Source organism: Triturus cristatus, chromosome 5_1 (assembly GCF_964204655.1).
Source record: "Triturus cristatus chromosome 5_1, aTriCri1.1, whole genome shotgun sequence".
Classification (NCBI taxonomy): Eukaryota; Metazoa; Chordata; class Amphibia; order Caudata; family Salamandridae; genus Triturus; species Triturus cristatus.
This window is the reverse complement of record NC_140587.1, coordinates 483,843,281-483,862,622: the sequence shown is the minus strand read 5'-3', so window position 1 is coordinate 483,862,622 and position 19,342 is coordinate 483,843,281. Positions and strand designations below refer to the sequence as shown.

The 19,342-nt window shown below is 46.2% G+C and overlaps 1 protein-coding gene across 1 annotated transcript in view; it reads right to left on the bottom strand.

The window, feature by feature from the left end:
- The window catches only part of CNGB3 (cyclic nucleotide gated channel subunit beta 3), a 966,824-nt gene that overhangs the window by 625,049 nt on the left and 322,433 nt on the right, over window positions 1–19,342 (bottom strand). The window lies entirely within an intron of this gene.

Here is a 19,342-nt window from a genome sequence, read left to right as displayed (position 1 = left end):
CCCCCCCCCCCCCCCAGCACCTTGAGACCCTCACAGGTGAGTAGTGTGCTTAAAATCCCCTGATTGATTGATTGATTGATTGATTGATTGATTGATTGATTGATTGAGTTTAATGTCGCAGTTTTCAGCTCAAGTTCTGTATCCACCAAAAAGCAATAGTTTTACAAACATTTTGGTTGAGTTACTGTGAGTCTGCCTGTTTGTCGTAGTTAGTATATGTGTGTGTATTTGTGCATGTGTGTTTATTTGTGCATCTTTGGCTACATGATTTTGTGTGTAGGCTAAATATCTGTATGTTGGCTGTTTGCATCACAGTGTTTTCTTGCCTGTGTTTGTGGTTTTATCCGGTTTTGCATATGTACGCATTTATGGATCTCCACATGTTGGTGTGTTTGTTTCTTGGCATGTGTTTGCACATATATCTCTGGGCATATATATGTGTGCCTAAACGTCAGTGTCTTTTTAGGCAACTTATCTAAATTCTTACTTTAGAGTGAAGGCTTTTCATGTCTATAAAAAGGCACCTTTTCATTATGCGCATCATGTGCAGAGCATATATTGGTCTTCGGTGCACTGAGCTAATAAGCATGCCGTGCACCAACAGGAAGACTATTCATGTGCGCTCAAAAGCCCCTTCCACGTTGGATACATTTCACAGACTAAAAATAAACGTTTTATGTTTAGTGGATCTGTTGAGTTGATTACTTCCAGTTACAAACCTGCATATCAGAAACACTTCCCACCTACTGACGAGTGTACCTTCAATCAGCACCTTATGGCTGGGCAAGCTGCACATGTGAGCATACCGGGGAGTTGGATCTGCAGGGAGACTAACTATTCACAGACCATGAGCCTGCTCAGGGGGTTGAGGGTTTGCTGCAGAGCCCAGAGAGGAGCCTGCAGTTAAACACACCTGAACTAATTGCTACACACATGCAATATATAGTTAAAGTAAATGTTGCACTGTGTATTCCAATACAAACTACGTAATTTGGTGCTTCATGGGACATTATACGCGAGATATGTGTGTACAGGATGCCACATGCCATCTTCAAATCCATTAATGCTTCACAAGTCACCATCTCCAAGAACATTTACAAGGGTGGGTAGATAATAATATAGGGACAACAACCTGAGTGCTTTCAGCTGCAGACTTACCTTCCCGATAGAAATCACCACCAAACAAAACAAGCATTGGCATAGCCAATAGGTTGGCTTTTGGACCTTATAAGTGTTTAGCCATGCAACAGTTGCATAACTAAATATTTATAAGGTCCCAAAAGCGAGACCTATTGGCTATGCAAAGCAGCCCTGCAGCCGCGAAAGTGAAAGTGATCGTGATCGCGATCACGATCAAACATCAAAGCGGCCGTGCGTGGTAGCACTTTTTGGAGCCCTCTCAATAAGTCTCGCCAGACCAGCGCATGCGCTGGGTCAGGCGAGACCTAAAAATGAAACAAGGATGACTCAGTATCATGATCAGGAGTCCACCGAGAACACATCTGCCCTTACCTGGCCATATTCTTCATCAAAGTCACATCAAATTACTTAAGCTCTAGAAGAGAAGGTGCGGTTGACAGCAAACAGGACCATACCTACCTCATCACAATCTTTGGGGACTACAGCTCATGAGCAGTAATAGATGCTGTTTCCTGACCTGGATTACCCTAAGACTCCTCAGCACCTTCCAACAAAAGCACTTGCATCTGTCTGTTGGAAAACTCACTGATAGCCACACTTCCTAATGGACAATTTGAGACTTAAATCACGATCATATCTCTAACAAACTAGAAAATAAATCTTCTTCACTGTGTCCTCACTAAGACTTGATTCAGAGACTCCACATCACACGGTCTGCAGGCCGATTACCATATACTTAATCGACACAGAGAAGAAGGCAAATTAAAAGTAGCCTTCCTATACCAGTCACAAACTCAAGCAAGGAAACCAAATACAAGACCCTCTCCATGTTTAATCTCATCACGATTAAACTCTGAATGGGGGTAGATATAAAGCCCTAACCCAGGCAATTGATCGTGTTGGTACCTGCACTTCCAAGAAGGAACTGGTAAATACTCATCCACCAATACCCTTTAGCTTACGAACCAGTGCCTTTTCTGGTCCCTCAATTACCACTCCTGCTGACATACTAAGCCAACTTCAGAGAAAGGTCACAACTGCTCTTAATCAACTGGATGCAAAGGACTAAAAAAAAATAAACGTATAAAAGGCCGTTTCAAACCCGAATAGCATGTACAGCAAAGACCACTAAGGAACTGTTCAATACAAACAAGGAATTTGTGTATTCCGAAACAGTACAGCACACTCCTGCTTCCTCAACTAATCTGTGCAACTAGCGTCTGAAGCCCTTTTAAAGCCCAATTGACTCCATAAAGGTTAATGCCACTCTATCATATACCCCATTTGACTATACCAACGCTTCTAAGCTGTTGTGTCAAGCACTATTGCTGCATTTCACTCAGGTCAAGTGAGGAGTCATAAGAATCCTTAAAGAAATATAACCCATATCAGAAGTTCCAAAGTTGTCCCCTCTATTCCAGCCTCACCTTTGCCTCACTTTGAACTGAAAAATGAAGCAATCAATAATCCCGCCATGTTTGAAAAGAAAATACACATTCTAGCACCGTGTTAAAGAGTGGAACACTCTCCAGCCTCCTTTTTATTGCAAGGCATTTGGAAATTATAATAACCATCCAACACACCATATGCATAGTCCAACAACCCATTAAGGGCTTCCCTGCAAGCTTCTACTCATGAAATGACCAGAATTACATAGTGGAACCTCTTGGAAGAATTACTTACAGCAAAAGGATAAGCATGAGCATTGATATTAGAAAAACCTTGTGTAGTGTTCATTACCCCCAACCAACTTGTGCTGCTCGATTGCCTGGGAGTGTTTGTTGGAGGGGGGGGGGGGGGGGGGGGAACCACTCTAGCCTAATGCACATTTTTTGTAACCACTTTAGCAAAGAGATTTAATTGGGTCTCTTCTTTTCCAAAACTACTACTGACAACTGCATAGTCCTGCAAGGCAAACCACACCAGCCACAACTCTGCAATGAATACATGAATGAATGAAAGAATACATTTTATTGTACCAGGAACATCAGTTCAAATAACAAAACCAATACTAATAACTTTAACTGATGCAGTTAATCAAATCTTAAAAGTTACATTACATTCTCCATAATTAAAGTGATAATCTAAAACATTTTAAAAACAATCAGCATGTATTCTAGAAAGCAACCAAATAATTGTGGGTCAGAATCATTTAAACGGGCTAAAATTAATCTTGAAATGTTCTTATTTTTAATTTTACACAGCTCGTCAGAGCCAAGTTCACCTTTGATAGGTTTGTGGTTCACAAGATCAAACTATGTGCATTAAAGCCTCTTTTGTCTTTGGACAGAAGCAACAACTAGGCTCAATCTATACCAAAATATGCCTTAACAGTGTACCCTTAATGGGATCAGACCAAACATAAGTCTTATCGCTTTTCTGTTTCATGGTTAGCGGTAGGTCCAAGTATTTTTGTTTTGCTTTCTTATCATATACTTTTTCAACCATCCAAAGTGGTTCCTTAATTCAATGGTCATCTGTTACCTGGTTCTAAAGATGTATGCAAAGTTGTATAGTGCGCTAGTAGCGGGACACAAGTTGCCTTATGAATAAACAAACAAAAGAAAACAGTGTAAACATTTCATGATTTACTGATAAGGTTTGCTTAGTCGATGCAAGAAAGCAACAGACACACAATTGATGGACAGAATGCAGAACAAATCAAAACATTCACCCCCATTCAAGAGATCTGGATTAAATCCATCATTCTTTTGCTCACCATGCCACCCCAGTTTAGACCTGGCCATATGCAAATCAGTCTTGACCCTGTGCCTCATGGGAACAGTCCAGCCTGAACTGCCAGGCCAGGTCCTCCCTGGACCGGAAACAAGCATTCTAGGACCGGTTTCGGGGTTTCACCCTCTTCAGCCAGGAGAGCTTGATTCCAGTGGCACAGTGAGCCCAGGACCCACGTCTGGGCATGCCTGGCGCACTTAGGGCGAGAAAGCAAAAGACACACAATTGATGGACGGAATGCAGAACAAATCAAAACATTCACCCCAGTCAAGAGATCTGGGTTAAATCCATCATTCTTCTGCTCACCATGCCACCCCAGTTTAGACCTGGCCATATGCAAATCAGTCTTGACCCTGTGCCTCATGGGAACAGTCCCGCCCAAACTGTCAAGCCAGGTCCTCCCTGGACCGGAAACGAGCATCCTAGGACCGGACGTGGGTCCCTTGCTCACTTTGCCACTGGATTCAAGCTAGCATGGCTGATGACGGCTGATTAGACAGAAACCGGTCCCAGGATGCTTGTTTCAGGTCCAGGGAAGACATGGCTTGGCAGTTCAGGCTGGACTGTTCCCATGAGGCACAGGGTCAGACTGATTTGCATATGGCCATGTCTGAACTGGGGAGGCGGAGTGAGCTAAAGAATGATGATGGATTAAACTCAGATCAGTTGACTGGGGGTGAGTGCTTGCAATGTTCAACACAACGTCCATTATCACCTTTGGTTTTGCTTTGTTCACCCTAAGTTGGCAGGGTATGCTCAGATGTGGGTCCCTTGCTCACTTTGCCACTGGAATCAAGCTAGCCTGGCTGATGATCCAGAAACCGGTCCCAGGATGCTTGTTTCCGGTCCAGGAAAGACATGGCTTGGCAGTTCGGGCTGGACTGTTCCCATGAGGCACTGGGTCAGACTGATTTGCATATGGCCATGTCTGAACTGGGGTAGCGGAGTGAGCTAAAGAATGATGATGGATTAAACCCAGATCAGTTGACTGGGGGTGAGTGCTTGCAATGTTCAACACTCCGTCCATCATCTCCTTTGGTTTTGCTTTAGTCGATGCAAGAAGGCATATCGTATTTATGGCTCTCTCCTTTCTTTCTTAGGTATCCAGACTCGGCGGAGACAGCCCAGAAGTTGCCTGCCACCCATGGACTTCTGAGAGGAGGATATGGGTACGTATTAGTACAAGGAAAAAATGAAAATACAATTCAAGCTAATAAAAACATTTACATCTTCCTGTCTCCCTTAGTGTTTCCTTATAACTCAGGAGTTTTATCTGCACATTTTGACATCATTTATGTCAGGGACGTATTTCCTGGTTGCCTGGTTGCCACTGTTTGTGCTAAGGAGGGACTTGATGTCCCAGAACAGCTGGAGGAAAAGGAGGTCGAGTCTTCTGGCAGCCGTCCTGCGTGCGCTGAAAAGCGTTCCTCGCCTCCTGTAGCGCAGTGCATATTTCCTGGTTGACTGGTTGCTGGTGTTTCTGCTAAGGAGGGACTCGGTGTCCCAGAACCACTGGAGGAAAAGGAGGCGTAGTCTTTTGGCAGCCCTACTGCTCCACGCGCGATGAAAAGCGATGCTTGCCTTCTGTGGTGCTGGATGGACACGGACCAAACCTTGAACAAGGATGACATGGCACCATGATTGAAGGCTTCCTGGGTTCTCCGTTGACAAGTATGGAGCTCAAACTTTTGACCCTATCAGGCAATGTTTAGCTACAATAGAGCTAGAACTCTCAAGGATTAGCCATCATAGCCTAGTGGGGGACAATGACTCTCAAGGCAGACCAGTAGGGCATTAGCCCGTTCCACATACAGAGGGTAATAGAGGGTGTGAACAGGGAACAAGTGGACAGGTGCAGTCATCACTGTTAAATCCCATGCAAGGTAGCGTAACTCATCCCTCCCGGTTCCTGGCGGACTTAGGCTGATCTGCAGTAGTCCCCCAGGGTGGATTAGAGGTCTCAAAAACCTTGAGCCCAATAGTCTGTCTGGGGCCAGCCAAGCCCTTATTGGGCAAGACATCGAGTGGAGGGTGGCCGGTACAGAGGCCGGGGCCGTAGACCCTTTGCGCCAGAGGCAGAGGATATCCACCTTATACTTTCCACTGGAATCAACACGGTATGCAGTGATACTGGGGAATGTCCCAGTGCTACCCTTGGGTGCTTCAGAAGACTTCGATCAACTAAAGAATAAAGTTCTGCACAGGCTGAACTGTAACACAGCCCTGGGTTTAAATAATGAGAAATGTATCAATATGGTGCACAGTGTATCTTGGGTGGGAAGGCCTACAAAATATTTTGAAGGAGACTGTGTTATCATCAATTTTAACAGATCTCACATAGCAGAGAGAATCTTGTTTGTGGCTAATCAGAGTAAACCATGTGGTCTCGTCTTGTCCATCGTATTTTATAGACCCTCGAGTAGCGTGACGACACCTAGTGAGGTAAATCCATGGAGGTTTCTTGCTCATTCTGCTCATTCTCAGCCTGGTTAGCAGATGGTGACGCACGACACACCCTTCTTTAATAGATGTGTTCCATAGGAAATGTTGGACACCTGTGACTGACTCACTGTAATGGATCCAGCAGAGCCATTAATCTCTTGTTCCCTGAAGTCACTTGGCCTCTCAGTTGGTCCGTGGGATGGCAAGGCTTGTAAATTCCTATCATGAAACATAGGTGGGTTAGCAAGCTAGTTTTCTGACCCAGGCTGGAACCTATTTGTAAAAGGATTCAATGTGATATGCCTTCAGTAGACATGGTCCATCATGAACAGCTTCTTTTTACAGGGATATACATTTTATCTTGTGCCTATCACCCCATCGAGGGTGGGAAGATCTAAGGGTTGGTTGGTAATCTATGTCTCCTTAGCAGTTTGCTGTAGTCTGGTGGTGCTGCCAACCCATAATCCATGTCTTCAGGATTTGTTATTTTCCCTTGGGTCTGATAATTTGATGCTTCAGAATTTTTATAATGCTACCTCTGCTTTTCCTGATGTTTGTAACATCTCGAGGATGGACTCCCTTCTAAGAAAATTGACTTTTAATACGCCCACCATAGTAACCTCATGATCGCAGGTGATTTTAACCTTCATCAATGTGGAGACCCGAGTGTTTTGAATTTAAATGACAGAGGGGCTGCTCTTGCTGGACGGGTATGCACGCAGAACATAGTAAGTAGGGAGACATTCTTAATTCCCTAATTGATGAGTTCGATCTAACCCTGGCCGTGTGCTGGCTGGACCAAGGCAGGAAACCTATTATTCCCACCTTTACAGGGCGGGAAGTGAATGGCTTGCAGATTTTATTTTAGTTTCAAACCCCCCTTTATTCACTTTTGTCGGACTTCTCCATAGAAGACAGTATCTTCTGTGACCACAACCCTTTGTGTATCAAGATCAGTTGGCCTCCACTAGGGAAATCTAGGAAGACATCAGATAGGGGGATGCTAAAAGACACAGACGCGGGCAGAAGGCTAAGGTGGGCGCAGATATTCCTGGGTCTCTTTTATGAGTCCATTTTAGTTAGGTGCCATAGGGAGATTGATACCTGTACAACCTGGCAGGTAGTGACAGGGATTGTCCTGGAAGCATTCTCTGTCATCTCTTGTATTATTGGAGACCTAATAAAGGCTCCGTCCCTATACACGTCGGACCAGGCCCCAAGATGGTTGATCAAGATTGTTCTTGTGCGGCTAGGAAACTGAGGGAAGAATTAGGCACTAAACTAAGAGACCTGGTTTTGGTAAAAGCCTGTAGAAGGCTATATAAAGCCGAATTAGTAAGGCGCAAGACCGACTTGAGGGTGGAGGCATGGAGCAAACTCTTCGAGGCTAGCACCTTAAAGAACAGTGCCAAGTTTTGGAGCATTGTCAACAGTCCTTTTTTGGCAAGAGAAGCTACACAGGCCCTAGATGCACAGATCACAGAAGATGAATGGGTAGGGCACTTTAAGGAAATGTTTAGATGTCCATTAGAAGTGAGTACAGCTTATGGAAGTGGAGAAGGGAAAGCAGCTCTTGTTATCACAGCTGAAGAAGTTAGAAAGAGTATCAAACGGTTGTCTAGATACAAAGCACAGGACCCTATGGCATTCCCCAGGATCTTTACATATCTAACCCACAGTTGTGGGTGCCAGTCCTCACATCAATTAATAATACAGCTATAAGAGCCGACCGATCTAGCACCTGGGCTATATCCACCATTATTCCAGTGTTTAAAAAAAGTAACAGGGATAGTACTCTCTGATATAGGCCAATCTCTCTGCTGGATTCAATAGTCAAGGTGGTGGGACGCATTCTAGTGGACAGGTTAACCACATGGGCGGATGATAACAACATCTTAGCAGACATCCAATATGGTTTTCGTCCAGGAAGGTCAACAGTGGACTAATGCGTGAATTTGTTTATGATCCTTGACAAGTACACAGTTGCCCGCCCGGCACCATCTATCTGGCCTTCATGGACCTGTCCTCTGCCTTTGATCGTGTAAACAGAAGTAATCTATGGGAGACTTGTCGTGTATGGGAATGGATAAAGACATTGTACTCTTTTTACGAGACCTCCATAGGGACACCAAAGCAGAGGTACGTTATACTAATGATTGCAAGGTGACCCTGCAGTTTCCAATCCAGAGAGGGGTTCGACAGGGTTTCATATTGGCCCCTCCTTTATTTAATGTATATATTAATAACATGGAGAAGGTATTAGTGGACACAAAGGTGGACTTACTCCAGGTGGGACGGTGCAGCTTGTTGGTTTTATTGTATGCGGACGCTCTCGTCCTCAAGGCCCGACTATGAGGGGGCTGCAAACTCTACTTAACTCCTTCATCACATTTATGGAAGACTGGAACCTGTTGGTTAATAACTCTGATTCATATGTGATGCAGGTGGGCTATAGCTCAAGGAGGTCCTTTAATTTTAAGGTTGAGTCTACTTTAGTCCCAAAGACCAGTGCTTTTTCATACCTGAGGTTTACGCTGGATGCAAGTTAAACTGGGGACCATTAAAAAGCAGAAATTTTTATGGGCTAACACTGCTATTTTCAACTTTGCCTCTCGTTTGGGGAAAAAACCAATAGGATCACTCCTGCAGATTTATAGAGCCAAGTGCATTGCACAGGTTGTGTGTCGTATTGAAATTTAGGGCTTCATCTCCCTTGCTGAGCTCCAAAGAGTTGAAAATAACTTCCTGAGATGGCTCTTATGTGTACTTCAGGGAACCTCTCCTTTCATAGTACACGAAGAGCTGGGCATGGCTTAATTGTCCGAATTGTGGTCGTTTCACCCCCTGTCCCTTTGGATCAACATATGGATAGGTAACGGGGCTGCCTTAAATAATGAGCTCATTAAGGACTGTCTGGCCCTTGACCACACTTATTATATTACCTGGGTCAAATACATATGGGAAGGCTTTAGGAGTCTAAAAAGAGCTAATCTTTTTATTAACCTGGAATCAATTAATAGGAAGGACCTAGTTTGGGCCAAGGAGGCTTTTCTTAGACAGCAGGTGGCAGACAGGGAAGAGCGTGAGCGAAGGAAGCACAGTGTACGTAGATTTATCATCTTGAAAAGTGTTCAATTTACGGAACCATATCTTCTAGGGCTTCTTAGCTCTTATGAACGCTTTTCACTGAACAGGCTCTGCTTTGATTTATTACATCTTCTCCTTGCCCACACACGGAGCAGGAATAGAAGTGAGAGCCTGTTGTCATGTGGCTGCGATGGCAAGCCTCCACAGGATATGCTCCACTTTTTAATCTTTTGTAAGTACGATGAGGTACCGAGGAAGACCTATATTATTCCAATTTTAAAAAAGGCAAATTTTAGACAAGCACGTCCTGCTTTTACTTTTTTATTCACGTTTTCAGGGAGCACGGTATTGTGTGTTCTTAGTTTTTTAAAGTCAGCAGTCAGGCTTAGATTGAGCTGTGACTAATTACTGAGGGCGGATCAGGCATGGACGCAAGGCCACTTTGGTATCTTTTTACCTCGTATTTACTTGCATTTTTATTCATCTGTATTTTAATGAAGAAGTGTAACTGATGGAAGATGAAACAAAGCAATGGTGTACTTTGGATTCTTGTAATCCTAACTTTTATGGTTTTGTACAAAAGCCGAATAAAGTGCTGTTGTTGCAGACATAATTGTAAAGTTGCTATTTGCACTGTGTGGTTGCAGGTTAACCCCAAGGATGTGCAGGAGACTTGCCAGATATGTTTATATGCCTTTATTAGCAATTATGCTTATAACCACCGAGAGAGCGCCGGGCCACACGCTCCGATCGCTTCCCTCGCGCCGCGCTGACTCGCGCATGCGCAGTAGCGTCCAATATGGCCGCTACGCGCATTCCTGCCCTGACGTAGTGCGCGTCAACTAGACCGCGACACTACATATCTCCCCCTTTTATACCATACAACACAATGTACCCCAACCGGATGGTCAGTCCATTTCGTAGTCTCTGAACTTGGATGGTCTCACCACTGCTCGCCCAACCCGGGTGTGTCTTACCGGGGTGGTCTGTCCTTCTTGGCCTCCTTCTGCGACAGGGCTTCCTCTTCTTCCTTCCAGAGTGCCCTGGCCCTCTCTCTCTCCTTTCTCACCGTCTTCCCTGGTCCTTTCCTCCGTGGCCCATCCTTCCGGTATGTCTCTCTCACCGTTTTGTTCTTCACCCATGTTCTCTCCACAGCTCCTGCTTCCCTTGTCGCCCCTTCTATTGGTGTTGCCCCTTCCGTGTCCTCCCGGGGCCATTGTAAGATTTTGTTGCACTTGGCCATGCGATCGTGGGACCACACGTTTCCATCACTGAGCAACGCTGCTCGGTCCTACACTTCTTCCACTCTTTGGGGTGGGGAGTACTTGCTTTCTCACTTTCGCTTTAGAACTGCCAGCTTCACTCTGACCCACTCCCCTTTTTCCAATACTGTCTCCTTCACCTTCCTGTTGTGGTTGTAGTGTTCAGCGTAAATGCGTTGTGCCTTCTCCAGGTTGTGTTGTACCACCGCTGGAGACCACTTGCTGGTGATTGTCTTCTCTTGCCAAGCAACATTGTCTCTGGTGAAGGGTTGCCTTCCTCGTAGGATTTGGAAGGGGCTGTACCCCGTACCGGTGGGGGTGATGCGATATGCCCAGATTGTACTTTGTACTTCTTTTTCCCAGTCTTTGCCCCTCGTGATGGCAGCCTGTATGGAGTCCATGAGCACCCTGTTGAACCTTTCTACTTGTCCGTTACTGGCCGGATGATATATCGACGTGTGTCTGAGTAGAATGGCGTTCCTTTCTGCGAATTTGGACCATTTGCCCGAGGTGAATTGGGGACCATTGTCACTCATTATGGTTCTGGGGATGCCTTCCCTGAGGAATACTGCCTTGAGGAAGCGCAGTATTGCGTCTGTGTCCATGACCTCTTGGATGTGTACCTCTGGCCACTTTGAGTACTTGTCCACTAACACGCATAGGTATTTGGGTATCCCCTGATCATCCAGTATAGGTCCTAAGATGTCCACTGCCACCTCTTCCCATGGGTTACTGGGATTCGTGAACTTCCCTAGAGCCGGCCTCATTGGTCTTAGTATCTTGTCCGCTCCTTGGCACTGCGCACAGTCTCTTACGTGCCTCTCTACTTGCATATCCATCCCCGGCCACCAATACGTTTGTTTGGTCCTGGCTTTCGTCTTCACAATTCCCAGGTGTCCTTCGTGTATTATGGATAGCAGATCCGGTATTATGTTCTCCGGTGGTACCACTCTGTGTCCTCTGTATACGAACACCCCGTCGTTCCCCACCGAAAGCTCCTCTCTAACCTCGTAGAACTGCCGGACCTTGGGCCTCTGTCGTCTCCTCTCCGGCCACCCTTGTACGATGTACTTCTTGATGTCGTCCAGATCTCCATCTGCTGCATACGCGTCTTTCCACTCCTGTCTACTGATGGCCTTTTCTGGGTCGTCCGTCAGGGCTACCATCTCGTCTTCTTCCTCAGTGCCGCTGGTGGCGCTTTCCATTGCTGACGCCCTGCTGAGGTAATCTGCTATCTTGTTTCTCGAGCCCGGTATGTACTCTACGTCGTACCGATACTCCAGGACTTTCAGCGTCATTTTCGCAATCCGGGGTGTGGCGCTAGCATGGCCGCAGGACGTCAAAACCTTCACTAGAGGTTTGTGGTCCGTTTTCACTTGAAATCGTGTGCCCCACAGGAACTGGCGGTACTTTCCCATGGCCCATACCACGGCTAGCCTCTCTTTTTCGATCACACTGAACTTTTGTTTAGGTGACGTCAATGTCCTGGACGCGAAGCTGATCGTCTCCGTCCCGCCTTCTGGTCTTTCTTGCATGAGCACCGCTCCTAACCCTTTTTCGCTTGCGTCCGTCATCAATATGGATCTCCCCAGGGGATCGTACCCATGCAGCGGGATCGCCTGGCTGATTTCAAGTTTCACCGTGTCAAACTCTTCTTGCGCCTCTTCCGTCCATGCAAACGCAGTCTTGTCCCTCGTGAGCTGTCTCATGTTGTGTGTTTTCGTGGCGAAATGGTGGACAAACTTGCTGTAGTATTCCGCCATCCCTAGAAATGACCTTACTTCTTCCTTGGATGTGGGCGGCGGTGCATCGCAGATGGCCTTCACGTTCCCTTTCTTCGGTGTTATCCTGTGTTCTCCTATCTCGTGCCCCAGGTATGTGACTGATGTCATTCCGAAATGACACTTCTCCCACTCAGCCGTCAGGCCGTTTTCCTCCAAGATCTTCAATAGCGCTTCTCGTCGTGGTCTTCTAGCTCCTTCCCCATTACTAGGATATCATCCTGGAAGTATTGCACTCCCTCTATACCCTTGAATAGGCGGGCCATCAGCTTTGGAACACTGCCGCTGCAGATGCTAGTCCGAAGGGCATGCGGCAGAACTGATAGCATCCAAACGGTGTTATGAATGAAGTCAGTTTCTTGCTCGTGGGATGCAGCACCACCTGGTGGTATGCCGATTGTAGGTCGATGGTGGAGAACCATTTCACGCCTTTCGTGCGGGCCAACATTTCCTCTATGCGTGGTAATGGGAATTTTTCTACCACGATGCACTTGTTTAATTCTCGGAGATCCACACATAAGCGCACCTTGCCTGACGGTTTCATGGCCACTACCAGTGGCGCCAACCACTCCGCGCTGTCGATCGGTTCGATGATTCCCCCGTCCTCCAGTCGGTGTAGTTCCTGTTGCACTGCCTCTCTCACTGCGATCGGTATGTTCCTTACTCTGTGCGCAACAGGGCTGATGTTCTCCTTGAGGACGATCTTGTGGGTAAACTTCTCAAGTTTACCGATTTTGCCGCCAAATACTTTCGGGTGTCAGCACCGCCATTTCGCTGCCGTCGACTCTTCTCCGTCCAAAGTCACCAGCACTTGGGTGTCCCCTCCTGGATTCAGCTGTACGCCCAACTCTCCTTGGTCCATCCACCCAAGGACTGATGGCCCCTTCTCCGCGACGTACAGTTTACAGTGGGCGCTACGTTCTTTGAACTGGAACAGTAGTCTCCTGAATCCTACCATCGGAATGGGTTCCCCCATGTAGGTGACTGGTCGTATGTCGGGTGGTTCTAGACGTGTGCCAAGTGTGGGTTTGAACCTCTCGTTCCACACCGATCTTTGGACGATCGTGTAAGGAGACCCCGAATCCGCCACTATGGTGATTCCTACTCCTCCAATGAGCATGTCGCACTGGGGCTTGCGCGCTCTCCTCCCATCGATGCCCAGTACCTGGTCTTCCACACACAGGACTTCGTCGTCTTCCTCCTGGCCGTCTTCTTCTTCTCCTATGTCCTGCGCCACGAATTTCACCGCGTGTTGTTTCCCTTTCCTTCGACACACCTTCTCATAGTGGCTGACCAGGCCGCAGAACGCACACTTGGCTCTGAAGGCGGGGCACCGTTTGTCGTGCGCCGCGTGGCTCGGGCTTCCACATCTGTAGCACCTCGCCGTTTCTCCCTTTTCTTGCTTCCACGGTTGTCCCGGTTTTCCTTTCCCCTTGTATGTTCCTTTGTATTCTCCAGGCGCTGTTTTTCCTCGTCCATACTGGTCCGCGTCGTCCACCTTATTTACCGTGAGTCTCGGGGCTTGGTCTCTCTTTGCTGCCTCTGCGCAGCGCTTGGTCAGTTCTGCCCTTTTCACTATGGCAATCACGTCTTTCAGCGTCGCATCTCCACTCGCCCACAGTTTATCTTGCACTGTCTTGCTTGTCGTATGCATTACGATTTGGTCCTTAATGAATTCGTCCTGTAATGCCCCATATTTGCATGTTATCGCAAGTTTCCTCAGTGCCGCCACGTAGTCATCTATCGTTTTCCCCGCTTCTTGCTTCCTCTGCTGGAAATTGTAGCGGTCGATGGAGGTGCACACTGCGGGACGATAGTGGTTGTCCAAATCTTCAATGGCGTGTCTGAACACGTCGGTGTCCGCTGCCTGTCTGGTGACCGGTGTTAGGTTTTGGAATACCCGTATGCCTTCTGGTCCCAGATTGTGTAAGAGTATCCTCTTCCTCCTGGCACTGGAGAACGCCTCCTCGTTCTCGTCTTCCAGCGCTTCTAGGTAATTTTTGAAGTACTCCCTCCAGTCTTCCCATTTCATTTGGGGTTCTCCTGGCCTTGGAAGGAACGGGACTGGCGTCGTTAATGCTGATGCCTGCGCAAACATCTTGGCTTCCGCCTGTTTCCTCGGGCTACCTGGCGCTTCTGTCCTCTCCCCCCTTCTTCGGGTCACCGGGATCTCGTCGGAGCTGCCTGCGCCATCTCCACCTGATTCCGCCAGGGTCTCTGCTGCCTCACTACGGTTCGCCTTTGACGTTCATCTACCTCGTGGCCGGCACACTTACTGCTCACGTGCCTCCCTCTGGTGTCTGTCTGCCACTGCCGCGCTCTCCCGGTGCGTTGGTGTCTGTCCTGTACCTCCCCGGTCTGCTTACCGCGTGGGATGTCGTCCCCCTGTGTAGGTCTTCCTCCTATGTGCAGGTTGGGGGCACCTCCCTCCTGGGTATCACAGGGTCCGCTCTGTCCGAGCCTCGTCACCACTGTAAAGTTGCTATTTGCATTGTGTGGTTGCAGGTTAACCCCAAGGATGTGCAGGAGGCTTGCCAGATATGTTTATATGCCTTTATTAGCAATTATGCTTATAACCACCGAGAGAGCGCCGGGCCACACGCTCCGATCGCTTCCCTCGCGCCGCGCTGACTTGCGCATGCGCAGTAGCGTCCAATATGGGCACTACGCGCATTCCTGCCCTGTCGTAGTGCGCGTCAGTTCTTTTTCGCTGCTTGTTAGGCTCCCTGTTCCCAACCAATAACGCCCATTGGTACCAGCAATACCCACATTAAACTCAAGGAAAAGAAAAGACTCCTTTCATTAGACAGAAAAAATTGGTTGTCTCGCTTTTACTCCTGCAAGTTTCTCCGGTAGTGAGTGTAACCAAAGGGAAAGCAAATGGACCAAAACTGACCTCCCTTCTCTTATATTTCTCTGTCTGACAATCCCTCTCCCTCCTGGTCTAGCCCCAAGTTTCTGGCATCTTAGAGTGTACTCTTGGTGTTAGTGGAATGGTGTCACCAGAGGCCCCCCACCTAGCAAGTCATGACACCTCCCATTGTGGTGGTCACAGATCAAGGAGAGGAAAGTCTTGGGCCTTCTCCCTCCTTCGGTAGCACCTTTTCTCCACTGTAGGTTACGTTTGGGTCAGGCTGGCTGATATTTCCGCTGGGAGGGGTGTAGCATCCCACGTGGGATTCCCTTCTTGTCAGTCTCGTGAAGCATTTCTGGCTTCCTCTGCGCCTAACGGGTTTCTGTCCTTGCTTCGGCTCCTGCAAACTGCTTTTTAAAAGGACACACATGTGTAAAGGTGGTTTGCTTTTCTGGATAGGTGCACACATTCTACCATCCTTTTTCCAGATCCATGTATTTTGTTTTAATCCCTTTCCCTCTTTCCTACAGATGTCACATCCTAGGAGAGTCCGGGATTGTGGTCGGGATGTCTGTCAGGTAAGCTAGGGTCACATCATCCTATCATTGTTGAATGATAACAGCTTTGCTTGTTTTCTTGATATTTTTGCTGTCTGAAAATTTGGGAGCTGCTTACTCCACATCTCTTCAAAATGCAAAAATGTTTGAGCTCCCTGCATGTAAATACTCCAGGGATTCATATCATTGATTATAGCTTGTGTTTCAAATGGGTTTTAGTTCGCTAAGATATTCTGCTTTTTGATCACATCACCCGGTTTTTGAACTTTTACTATTGACGAGTCTCAGTACCTAAGTCTCACTGACAGTAATTGCATCGTAATTGGACCGTGGGTGTGTTCCACAAGTGTGTGCCTTTTAAGATAAGGCCAGCAAGACAACTAGGGTTAGGGGCACTGGGCTGGTTACACATGATCATGTGTGCGAATGGATGTGCCCACATGTGCGGGCTGTGTGTGAGAGACTACAGTAGTACACAGACTGGTAGCTATACACAAGTAACTTGCCTGTGGCCTTTTTCAACTACAAATTCGACTTGTTATATAAGCTCATTTTGACAAGCTTCAAACCTCCTTTCAAATAATAATGTCACCCATATATAGGTCTTATTGTCCATAAAAGCACAGTGCATGGTAATTAAAAGCAGGGCATTTATAAATTAATGTTGAACAGGTCGTTACAGTGAAATATCCCCCAAAAAGATTTCCACTGTAGCAAGCCTGGCTGCTGCCATAGGGACTCATTGGGCTAAATTGTCAAATGTATTAAATGCTAAATTTGGATTGGTAGCTGCTAGAGAAATATTTCTTACACTCATTTTAATTGTAATTCTCTTTAATGGTAAAGTAGGACTTTAAATTAATATATTGAAAATACCAATTTGAGAGCGTCCAAAACACCACAAAAATGCACGTACTGACTTGCTTTCTACACACCCTTAGTTTCCTTCATGACCACTATACTCAATAAAAGTGATCACCATTTACTTTTCATTCATTGATTATAATACTTTTTTTGTTGTTGAAAAAATGGTCACACACAGAAGAACAATATGAATGTATCTTGAATTTACAATACATCACACCAGCCCACCATCATTGTACAGCCAAGACATTGAGCACATACCAAAATTTACATTACAAAAAATCAAATGTGTCAGTTCTGGATTTGATTGCCCAAAAGGAGATGTTACTTATTGTCCTGTTAAGCAGTTGGATAAAGGAGTTATTGAGAGCCAAAGACGTTGACATGAATCCCACTATTTAGGTCATAAAGCCCCCTTGTTCTTTAAAATATACACGTAGGTACTAATAGCTATGAGCCTGGACCAAGATCGTCCCCTCCAACTTTTAGGAGCCTTGTTTAATTGCCTTGCAACCAATGATTGGAATCTTAGGTTTGCTTTTATTAATCCTTAGTTTGTTTTCCCTGCAGTATGTGTTCAATGCAGTTAAGGATCTCTGTAACCCAGATCATGAATGTTATGGTGTTTTCTGCCTATAGCAGAATGTTCAGCTTGTGGGCTCTCAACGTTAGGGGAGTAGGATTCGAAGTTTCGATTGGTAAGCTTAAATCAGAAAGCAAGAGAGACATTTTAAAGGAACTAAGACACAAATATTTTCTCCATACGTCTAATGTTGGAGATATTTTTACCTAAGTATCAGAATATAGGCTGATGATTGCTCTCAACAGAGTCAAAGAAGTGCTCCAGGTTGTCGAATTGCCCCTGTCAATAATGCAAAGGTCATTGCGAAATCTATAAAATTGGCATTTACATGGCCGGTCTGGCAACAGAAACCAGCCCTGGCAATTCGACTTGTCTGGCTCCGGGCAGGGTGGGGGGAAGGTGTGCTACCGAAAAGCTCCTGCCATTTGGGGGGCAGGGGGGTTGCTAGTGTGAGGCACTGCTGCCGTTTTTGTTACAGAGGGCTGATATTGCAGCACTGCTTAGGCTAATTGAAGAGACCTAAGACAGACAGAGCAAGGACTCTGCTGGTCATTTACCTCTTTTACTAGCCCAGTCCACTAGAACAGTGGCATTGAAGAGCACTGCACCCTCTCCTTTGGCTAAATGGTTGAGTGCAGTGCACTAATACATTGGGCGACTGCGGAACATGAGTCACATATGATAAAGAAATCAGGGCTACACAAGTACCCCATAGTGCATAGATAAAGCAAGCTCATTTAACAACTGTAGACCCACATACAAAATTATAACAAGTCCCCTTGAGGATCGCCATATAGGAGTCACAATACTGCAATGATAAGTAATAGAATACTGCCTTAACACACATAGAAACTGTTGTAGACACCCAGCAGTGGAGGCCAACAACTGTTGATCGTACGGAAGGCAAGGGTGAAAATGGGGGCTGCCTACTGGGAACATAGAGAGGGGGAGGCCCGCTCACCCAATCTAAATGCCCAAACCTACTGAGCTTTCCTTTTGATTGTCCCACCACCCCTTTTGGGTCACTAGAGCCTACCTTCCTGACAATATTCAACTACTATTTGCCTATATGTGTGAGGACTGGCGAGGCATTTTATAATCATCATTTTACAACAGAGTTGGGATACATGGTTTGTTTTAATGTTCCTTGCATTTCCCAATAATAACAATAATACTGTTCTGTATGCCTGAAAAAAACATGAGAACATTTCAATGTATATTTACATAAAGGCGTGGTACTAATGTGAATATTGTGCCTTGGTACCTTATTATGTGTGACTCAGTACTGAGAAGTGTCTAAACCTCGACTGATTTGTTGTACATACTGATGCCAATTAGCAAAATGTGTTTTAAAAAAAAGTTCTTCAGCTGTACAAGACAGTAAAGATGTGTTTCTATGGGGGGGCATGAGCTGGAAACTCACATCCACTCACATTTGGAGAGCCATGCGCTCCATGCTTCAGGACAGCCACCGACCCTGCTGGATGGTGTCTGGTCATTCTACTCCCAATACCACAATGTTGTCGTTGAAGGAGCTGGGACTGACTGCATATGCTCCATTAAGCAGAGGCTTGAAGTTCAATATCTGAGTAGCTGCCACATGGATTTAGGCATGGGCTGTAAAGTGAGGGTACTTAGGCTGATCTAGGAAAGCCAAGGACAATTCCCAGCTTTGGGAGACGGAGAAGTGTAATTGTGATCCCATCTGAGATACAGTAAGAGTTCCTCTTAATCATGTGTAGTCATCACTCGAATATATTCTGTGGGCTTAAATACTAAGGAAATGGAGTATTACATATTTAACATTCTCCACATGAAGAATAATGCCTATAGAATGTGACTAATAAAGGTCTATAGGCCAGATGTACGACCATTTTTTGCGGTTGCAAAAAGGAAATCAATCTGTTTGCGACTGCAAAAAACGCTGGTGGTATGTACAAATGCTATTTTGCGATATTTTGCGAGTCACTGACTCGCAAAATGGTGTTTGCAACTCACTATTAGGAAGGGCCGTGTCAAGGGCGTCCCTTCCTAAT